This window comes from Capsicum annuum, chromosome 12 (genome assembly GCF_002878395.1).
Source record: "Capsicum annuum cultivar UCD-10X-F1 chromosome 12, UCD10Xv1.1, whole genome shotgun sequence".
NCBI classification, from domain to species: domain Eukaryota; kingdom Viridiplantae; phylum Streptophyta; class Magnoliopsida; order Solanales; family Solanaceae; genus Capsicum; species Capsicum annuum.
This window is the reverse complement of record NC_061122.1, coordinates 39790317-39801662: the sequence shown is the minus strand read 5'-3', so window position 1 is coordinate 39801662 and position 11346 is coordinate 39790317.

The following is an 11346-nucleotide window of genomic DNA, read 5'->3' as shown; positions in this document are numbered from 1 at the left end:
CATTATATCGAAAAATCAAAGATTTCAACACAAACTCAAAAAAAAAAATCAAACCCTAACAGACGAAGAAGAAGAAGAATGAAAAATTAAAGAAAAATCAACAATAAAACATATAAAAGAGTTTATATGAAAAATATAACATGCATTAATTTAAAATAAACTTACCTTAAAAGTTGGATGCAGAGTTTATCAAAATTCGGAGAGCAAAAAATGGAGTTTGAAAAAAAAAGTTGGAGGGAACGGAAATTGAAATATGGCGTGAAAAAGGGAGAAGATAAAAAAGTTGAGTTAATGTCACGCGCTTTTCCCAATGTAAGGTAAAATATTGCTAGTTTTGTTATTAGTTGTAATTTTTTAAAACTATTGCTATAAATTGTAATTAATGTCTTAAGGTTGCTAGTTTATGTAGTTTTTCCTTTTTTTTTTATGCGAATTCTGGGATTGAGGGTTAAAGTTGTTCGCGTGAAAATATTTAAGACGAACTTATCAATATTTATTGAGTACAATTGAATTTCTGGTGCGTTTAATTCATGACTTTATAGATTCTGCCAGTAAACAGTATTTGAGCTTAATAATAAAATTTGTTGTTTGAAACCAGTTGGGTATCTTGAGTGTGTCAAGGAACTAGTGTTATATTGGTGGGCTGAGGACTCCTCAAGGATCTTCTTGGCCTATAAGTCCAAATACAGAGAGGATGAAAACATGATGAATTATTTTTTCTCTTTTTTTCTTTTTCCTTATCCTTCCTAGGAGTGAATTACGAGAGGAAGAGAAATTTCATAAACCTCTTTCTTCCACTTTAGAAGAGTTCGCTGCCAAAGACTCCTCGTGAGTATTAAAGTAGCTTGATTGGATTCACTTCTACTCTTGCTTGCTTGGTTTGATTGTTGTTTGACTAATACCTAACACGTCTCTTTGGCTCTACGTACCAAATGAGGTTTATGAAGTGGAACTTATGGTTTGTCCTTTGATGTTATTTAAGTTTTAGTTACCTGGAAAGTATAAAAGTCTGATTCTATGCTAAATCGTTAGCTGGTCATGTGTTTAGCATTAAATAAGGATATAGTGTAGATCACTACTTGAAGAATTAAATTTTCGAAGCTTCTCCTTATTTCGTTTCGATTAATTCCAACCCCTCTTTAGTCTGTATGTGTGATTTGTGCATTGTCCAGTGGCCAAAGGACGGAGGTTATAAATAATATACCTTTTGAATCACTAAGTGGAGGGAAAATACCGTCAATGGTAAATTTTTTTAAGAAAATTGTACTTTGATTTGTAAAAATGATCGAGTTTTAAAGAGAACTATTTTTTTTAGTATATTTACTCACTGATTAAGTTCGATAAGATGGTTAATTAGACAATAAAATGTGCCTACTGTCCGAGGAGAAAAGACGGTTTTTTTTTTCTGAACATTCTTTCAAGACCATGTTTCTTGTTATTACTTCATCACAATAAAGTTTTATTCTGGATTCATGTACAATGTGTAATCTTTCCAGTTGCCAAAAGATTAATTACCTCATGAACTAGTGGCATGCTTAATTAGTTGTGTTTGGATGTTGCCTGTAAACTTCAAGTTATTTCTGTTTGTTACTTCTAAGATCAACCGTTGAAATGGATAAGTTCCAATTAAACTTAAGATTTCCCAGAACTTTTTTCCCTACTCTTAAACAAAACATTCATTTTTTTAATCTTGATGATTTTGATAGTCAAGTGACAATGCATTATGCGATTTCCCTCCTAACATGGATCTTTAATAATCTTGTGTGGCTTGAAATAGAAATGGATTACTACTAATTAAATATTGTGTGAATTGAAATTATTTCCTTGTCTACTATCATATGAGTTAGCACTAATTTCGTTCATTTCTTTTATGCATGAATACCTTCGTTGGAGTCCAATTGGACTCACACCCCTACATTTCTTTGATGGGCCATGGAGGCCTAATCTGTCATCAAGTCCAAACCTCTTTCAAGTTCAAAATGGATTAATACATTAAGAAAATCGACTGATACAATTACTGGTATACACAATATACGCAAATATACAGGATCAGAAAAAAGGAAGAATGGAAATGAAAGTTGGTTATATGGTTGGAGGGTCGAAGTTGCGTGAAATACAGTTTCATATACATTGGATATACAAAATAATGCGAGGAAAATATCTATGATATACAACTGGTATACATGCATTAAAATGGACTTAAAGTCCATAAGATTGGCAGCCCAAAATCTGGGCAGTTGGTTAATGGGCCAAGAGAGCCCAACTCCAAATCTTTATCTTTTATTCTCTTATAATTTATACATATATAATTTAGGAAAAATTATATATATACCGACATGTTTACTCTTAATTACTAAAAATCCCAAAATTTTTCAAAATCTCCTAAAACCCCAACATTTGACCTCTAATGATACAAGTTAATCACATTAGATACATACTGCTGATTACATGTATCTAATGTGACTAACTTGCATCACATTAGATACATACTGCGGATACATGTAGGGTTAACTTGTATCTCAAAAATAATAAAAGGTATGAAATGTTGGGATTTAAATAATAATAAAAATAAGAAATTATTTTCTTCTTAAAATCCCAAAGGAAAAATGGAAACTTAGTTTAAATTCAAGTAGAATATTTTCTCGTCTAAATGAATAATTTTTAAATACGTAAATAAATGAATTTAGTATTTTATAAAATCAATCTTTTGTAAAGTTTAGTCATTTTTAAGTTAGTCAAAAAATATTTGGTACATCATTTTTTAAATGAACGCTCCTAAGTGCCTTAAAAAGCTTCTTAGGGCGTTAATTAAACCCTTACCAGTTTCTCTAGTTTTAAAGGTTTATTTATGTTTTTGAACCTTCAAAACTCTTTCAAGTTTTCTTGATTTTTCTATAAAAATCAAGTGGTGACTCTGTGAATTTCTCAAAATTATTTCAAGATTTTCTCAAATCATTTGAAATAGTTTTAGAAAGGTCAAACCATTTTCTTTTTAAATAAAATTTGAAAGAGATAAAACACCCATATAGATAGTCCCTTTTAGATACCACAATATGTGTTTGATTTCATTCTAATGCCTCTTAGTAGGAGCAAAACTATACCTTGCTAACAAGTGAACAGAAAAGGTTGTATCAGGCCTTGTAGAGTTAGCAAAATATATTAGTACACCGATTGCACTAAGATATGGTACTTCAGGACCAAGAATTTCCTTGTTCTTTTCTTGAGGTCGGTATGGATCCTTAGTCACATCAAGTGATCGAACAATCATTGGGGTACTTAATGGATGTTTCCTATCCATATAAAATCTTTTCAAAACCTTTTCTATGTAGGTAGATTGATGGACAAAGATATTGTTTGTCAAATGCTCAATTTGCAAATCAAGACATAGTCTTGTCCTTCCAAGATCTTTCATGTCAAATTCCTTCTTTAAATAATCAATTGTCTTTTAAAGCTCTATTGGAGTTCCAATAAAATTTATGTCATCAACATAATCAACAGGTACAACAAACTTCGATGTTATTTTCTTTATAAAAAGAAATGGACAAATTTTATTATTTATATAACCTATTTTAGATAAATACTTACTAAGACTGTTATAGCACATGCGTCTAAATTGTTTCAAACCATATAATGATCTTTGCAATTTAATTGAATATATTTTTTGAAATGCCTTGTGCATTTTATATCCTTCAGAAATTTTCATGTATATCTCATTATTAAGTGATCCATAAAAATAGGTTGTAACCACATACATCAAATGCATTTTAATCTTCTCATGAACAGTGAAACAAATGAGATAACGTAATGTTATTCCATCCATAACTGGTGAGTATGCCTCTTCATAATCGACACCAGGTCTTTGTGAAAATTCTTGTGCAACAAGGCGTGCCTTATATCTTTTTATTTCATTTTTCTCTTTCTTTTACACACAAAGATCCATTCATAGTAATCAAATTTAATACAATTTGGTGTTTGAATAATAGGTTCAAAAACTTCACGCTTGACAAGTGGTGGTGCAACAGGCACATAAACAATAATTCAAAAGTTCTCAAGTGAGATATATTAGGATCTTGATCCAAAATCAATTATAACAGAGAAAATTTATGATAATTTGTCGGTCTGAGATGAATAATTATTGCAATATGAAAATAGCATAACCCCAAATATAGGTGAGCAACTTAGTTTTCATAAGCCATGCCTTACTATCAATTGCAGACACTTAATTAATGACTCAGAAAGGCCATTTTGAGTGTGAACATGAGATGCAGGATGTTCAACTTTTATCCCAATTGATAAACAATAATTATTAAATGTTTGGGACAAAAACCCTACAACATTATCAAGACGAATAAACTTGATCTGATTGTTAAAAAATTGTGTCTGTAATCATTTTATTTATGCTAATAATTTTACAAATGCCAAGTTGCGAGATGACAATAGGCACACATGAGACCATCTAGAAGAAACATCAATTAAGACTATGAAATATCCAAACAACCCACTATGTGGATGAATAGGTCCACAAATAGTTCCTTGTATACGTTCTAAGAAAGTAGGGGGTACAATCTCAACTTTAGTTGATGATGACCTCATAATTAGCTTGCCTTGATAACCGGCAGTACAAGAAAATTCATTATTTTAAAGAATTTTCAAGTTCTTTAACGAATGTCCATTTGAATTTTCTATAATTCATCTCATTATTATAGATCCAAAATATCCCAATCGGTCGTATCAAAGTTAAAAAATATTAAAATTAGTAAATTTTTTATTTACTACAGAATATGCCTCAATCGCACTAATCTTTGTCAAATACAAGCTAGAAGATAAAGTAGGAAACTTTATCGCACTAATCTTTATCCAATACAAGCTAGAAGATAAAACAGGGAACTTTTCTATAACATATGTCTGCCCAGAGACATTCTTTGTAATACCAAGGTATTCATGGTTCAACTCATCCACTGTCTTGATATGATAATCATTATTACAGATATCTTTAAAACTCAACAAGTTTCTTCGAGACTTAGGAGAAAACATAACATTATTTATGATAAGTTTTGCTCCCTTATGCAAAATTATAATGGCTCTTCCGAAGCCTTCAAACAAATTAGCACTACCAGAAATTATAGTAACATTTATTTTGCTCATATTTAAATGAAAAAATATTTTTTATTTTTAAATTTGTGTGTATTGTACCAAAATTAATTAAGCAAATGTTTTCATAATTGAATAACTTGCTTTGAAAATTATCCATATCTTCAAATAAATACATACACAAAATAAATATATATTAAATATTAATGATGAATAAAATACAAAGTCAACCCTAATTAGTAACAAATTTGAGCAATTAAATGAGTGATGTTCACTTTCATGGTAAGTATTGATAGAAGGTCACAAATTGTAACGACCTAAAAATTTGATGAAATATGTGAAATTTGTGATTTTGTGTGATTTAACTATTTTACCCCTCCCCGTGATTGCATTATGGTATTTTGAGGGTGTGGAAGTGATTGATATGATTTTTGATGCATTTTGAAATCATTTATGCAATATTGTGGTTTCTAATGGCTTCGAGAGTCATATTTTGGACTTATGTGGATATATTCGTGCAACGGATGGTCGAACGGCCTACGCCAGCAGCTCCAGAATATCAATTTTAGGCTGGGTAGACCTTTGGTTCGGGTTTCAGTGCACTTGAGCTCATTTCGACCTACTGATTGGAAAGTTGAAAAATTAGGAATGAGTGTGGGACCCACATTTGGTCAAAACGATATCAGATAAAAAATTCAACTTCGCCATCATATCTAAAATATTAATTTTAGGGTGTTAGCATATTTGGTATGATTTTATGGCTTTTAAATCTCATTTCGACCTTCGGTTTGAAAAATTGTGATTTCGAATTTCGGGGGGTCAATTTTGTGAAAATGATGTTTTTTCTAAAATTTGACTGCGCCAACGCGTCTGAAACGTCAAATTTAGTATGGTTGCATAGTTCGTTTGTGTATATCGGACTCCTAACGAATTTCGAGCATCTCATCGAAGTCCGTTTGGACTTGGAAAAAAAATCTGCAGTGCTGCAGTTTTTTCTGCTCTTTATGACAGCTTTTTACCCTTTTTTTTTTTTGGCTTATTTTGCTCTTTTTTCATCTTGCCTCTTGAGAGTTAAACCCAAAAATAGTAGGAGAGCTTAAAAGTGAAACTTGTGGGAGCTTGGGAATCTAGTTTAACACTTATTTCTTGATTTTATTACGGATTTAAGGTAAGAATTCACCCGTTTGTAATTTCTTAATTAATTTCTCAAAATTCCAAAAATTTTAGAGCTTGATTTTAAACTCCATTTTCACTCATTTTTACTTGAATAATATTTTTATCTTATAATTACTAGTTTTACATCAATTTAACCTTCAAAACAACTTCGATTCTTGATTTTAACCCGGATTTCAAGGATTTTACTCGGTAAAGCTCAAAAATAATTTTTCTTCGATTTGAACCTCGTTTTTGACTCAATTTGACTTGGGTTTTCAGCTGTAGATTCCTAAAAATATGTGAAACATGTTTTTGAAGTAAAGTTTCAGTTTTGCCCTTCTTTTTCGAAAATCATTCCGGGGGTTCATTTTGACCCCGAACCAAAAGTAGTCAATATGGGTGTCATTGGTTTAGTTTTGACGCGTAGATTTCATATTCTATGTTTTTAGAGGAGTTTGGGATTGTTCGTGGAAATTAAGATCGTGGGTTCGAAGTGTTGCAGATTGATTCAACTTTGAAGGTAGGTTATAGCTTAACTATTTTAGATTGGGCTGGGTAATAAATGATGATACAAAATATATGTTAAGAGTGAAAACTAATAATGAAAAATGGATATTTATGTGTTGTGCCCGTATGGGGCATATATGTGATGTAATTTTCGAAATTGAGTTATTATGTGATATGTGTGATCGTGTGTGGTCCTATGTGATATTTATAGCCTTGAATATATGTGAATAATTGTATTGTGTTGTTAAGATGCTTAATATGGTGCCATTGATGTATTGTGATTATATTCATACTTTATTTAACATATGAGACATTTGAAAATTTGTGGATGAAACTGAAATAATGAGTGGATATTGGCTCACATGGTTGTTAAAATATATCATTGTCGTTGGTTGTGAAAATACTCATTGTTATTGGTTATGATCATGACATCCTCATATCATACTCATTCATGAAATATTGGAATCGCCGTGGCAATATGTGAGACACGCTGACAACACCTTTTTAAAACCCTTCCCGAGGGATGTGCCGGGGAGGAGATATTGTAACTCCTTATAAAACCCATTCTGAAGGATGTGCCAGAAAGGATATATACGATATGTGGATTATATACGAGTTGACAAATCCCCCATGAGTCCTACATCGGGAAGCTTTAGCTCCGTAGGTGTATACGGGGATTGTGCGATGATCCCAGAGGTTGTGCAATGACCTTGTGCATCATCATCATCATATACATTGCACTTACTTTATTGTGTTTATGTTGTGTTGTATTGCCATATTGATTTGCCATCTATGTATTTGTCTTACCTTCCTTTATTTGTATTTAATGATCTTGTATCTACATGTTCTCTCTTGTTCTATTTATATGTGACATAATGTATTCTTGTGTTCTATATCTTGGTGTGTTGTTATTATATATGTGATTACATTAGAAATGTTAGTGCAAGCGGTGTGGGCTACCGTTGTGAGACATTTTCTAATTGCAGGTGACGTGCCCTTATTATGTATTTTGTATACTTTATTTACTACTTTGCTTGGTCTGCCTATGATACCTACTGAGTACAAGTGAACCCTACTCATACCTGTTGCGCCCTTTCGGTGCAGGTCCTAGATCGAGTGCACCTTAGCTTGATTGACTCGGGCGATTGTTGGAGCTTCCAATGTAGGGGTTGGACATTCATACGTCTGAAGTTCACCTCTATCTTTATGTAGTAGTTGTGTCCTTATTAGTATTAGGAGATAATTATTATTCCTTTGTGGTTATTTTTTGAGGTATTTGACTCTTGGATTGTATTAGTAGTTCTTACACTATTGACACTTAGTTTTAGGCATGATTGATATTTTGGATAAGTTTTTTCCGCATTGTTATGATTACTTATATGGTTAGGCTTCGTTCTAGAAGTCTTACCTTGGGATATTTTTGTCTTTTCCTCTTTTCGTATCAGTTTGGGTGATAGGCTTACTTTTTAAGGTACGCCGCGACAAGTGCCATCATGACCCTCGTTTTTAGGTCGTGACACAAGTACTAAGATTCCTTTTTTACGTACTTGTTGAGAAAACAATATCAATAATAATAATTGTTGGTCCATGTTAAAGAAACTTATTGGTAATTTGATTAAATATTTCTTTATAAACATAACCCGGTGAACTATATTCAAGATATCCAAAAAGATGCAAGAATTAAGACTAAAATTTAATAATATTAATGAGAATTTTTTTTCTTTTTCTTTTTGTAAGCAGAAAGTAGATTGCAATATTAAAATGTAAAAGGATCAAACCAAAAATAAATTACTAAGAAACTTACGATAATATGACTAAAACAAAAATACTGATAAAATAAAACAACTACTCGTAAATTGACATTTATTCATTACACTACTGTTACTACAAAACATTAAAAGTTGTTCACTCTTCCATAGCCACAGAACCATCACCAATAAGGTGATCTATCTCTCCCTCAGGATGCTCGAAGAAATCTGCTACATCTAATTGAGTAACGTCAACATGATTTTCATAGATAAAATTAACTTCAAAATTTTTCACTTTTTTCTTTAGTGATGCTTGATAAAGCTCAACCAAGTGCTTGGGAGTAAAACAGTCACATTCATAGTGTTCTTTTACACCACATCGAAAATAAACACACACTTTACCTGCTTCACGTTTCTCATTCTTTCCTTGTTCCTTTGGACGGATCCATTTCTTTGATGAATGACTAACACCAGGAACATGATTTCTTTCTTGACCATAATAATCGCTATGACCACGTCCATGGTCATATTCATGATCCTTTTCACGCCTAGCATGGTGGACGTATACCTCATTCATTTCAGAAAATGGTGTAGATCTAGAAGGTTGAAGCTCATGATTTTTTCATTAATAAATCATTATTCTATTAAGCCACGAGAAGATGAGAACTTAGTTCAGAATATTTTTTAAAATCTTTCTCTCAATATTATTGCTACAAGAGCACATTCGAGGCATGAAAGGTGGAGAGTGTCCTTTCCATTATATCAATATCATTAACAGTCTCTCCACATAATTTCAAATGAGAAAAAATTTTGAACATGACAGAGTTGTATTCATGAACAGACTTATAGTCTTGAAATCTCAAATGCATCCAATCATATCTTGCTTTTGGATGTATGACCAGCTTTAGGTAGTCATATATTTATTTTAAGCTATTCCACAAAACAACTGAATTCTTAATAGTAGGATATTCAATTTTTAAAATTTTGTCAATATAATGACGCAAGAATATTATAACCTTAGCACGATCGTGGTTTTATACTTTATTTTCATTTTTAATTATGTCTCCAAGACCCATAACATCCAAATGAATTTCAACATCCAATATCCATGAAAGGTAGTTCTTGCTCGAACTTTGAAGGGCAACGAAATCAAGTTTTGTAAGATTAGACATATTAAAGAGAGAGAAAAATAATACCTTAGCCTTCAAATTTTGAATAGTAAAGTCTCGTGCTGATAACGTGTCACCACGACTTTAATCCATCATCTCCCTCTTAGACCAAAGTCACTCTTCTAGACTTGTGGACATAACCTCACATTAACATCTATAGCCTCAACTCTCAACACAAAAGAGACATCACTATATACTTAGACTCTAAACTCTCCCTGATGAACTATAACTATACTCTGAATGCCTTTCTTTTCCATAAATGCTACTCTTAACTTTCCCTAGCCTATATAGCCATCACTCTACAACTCCCACTCTCATATAGGAATCAGTATATATAGGAATCACAGACTCCTCTCATTAATTTCTAATACAAGGACACTAAATTCTTTTGAGGACATCCCTTTTTCAGGGACACTAATCCTAACCTCATCCAACCCCCAAAGTCATCGACTCATGGCTAACATTATCATGGGTATAGACATCCATACTTCTAACCGCTTAACACTCCACCTTCAACTCCTTAAATTACTTGCATTACACCTCTAATCACATAACCCGCGACTTAACAAAATTAGTACAACTACTCCAATGGCGTATATTTCCGCACTTCAACTCTACACAACACCATACAACAACTTCATAGTCTTTCCCATACTACACAGTTTATGAACATGAACTAGACACACATGACACTTATACAAATATAAACCTTGTCTAACAACAGGCTACCTGGGGATTTTTTAACTTATTCGTATATACTCACGCTCTAATCCACTTAATAATTCAACCAAATCAGTTTTAACACTAGCTCTTATGGCTAAATGCATAACACAATTATCCATTCTTTATTCTGCAAGTTGCCAACCTAGGATATTTCATACTTTACACCAAACCAATTAATTTATTCTTATAAAATAGGCATCATTAACCTTAAGCTACTATTCTCACCACCACACTCCACATCTAAAGTTCAAGCCTATTGTCTAACAACATCAATCATATGAAGCATGCCACAAACTATACTAATCAATCGAATAGAAATATCAACCTAGGTCTCTTATTTCACTTAACTATTGGCCCATAAGTTCATCCTCTCCAAAACATTACTACTACACCTCAAAATCTACTACATACTTTCTCAGGTGTGCTACTAGTTTACAATTACTAGATAAAACATAAATCAAGGGGTAAAGTCACATAATAAGGATAGTCGTTCTTAACCTTTTAATATAACCCATTTCAATCTTATCAACATATTCTAATTTCTCACATCATACTTACTTACCCATGTATACATTCTCACTATCACCAAATTCCATAAACACCAATGAGTCTCCACCCATAACTTATTGACTAGTCTACCCCTTTCCATTCACAACTTATAACTGATTTCTATAAGCACTAAAACTATCCACTCTAGGCTCCTTCCCTAATTTAAATAAATAATAATCATAGCCAAACACTTCCTTCACAGACTACCATACAATCTATAAGTCTTGCCATAACATTAGCCAATCACCATAAAAGGAAAAACCACCCCTCAATCAAAGGGTTATACAAATAAAACTACTTATTTATGCAAAAGTCACCCTTAACCTAACAGCTAACCTTGTGACCTTATGTCACCAACTTCTAGACCATCTCGTTACCGATGGGTCATGACACTTTAACATATA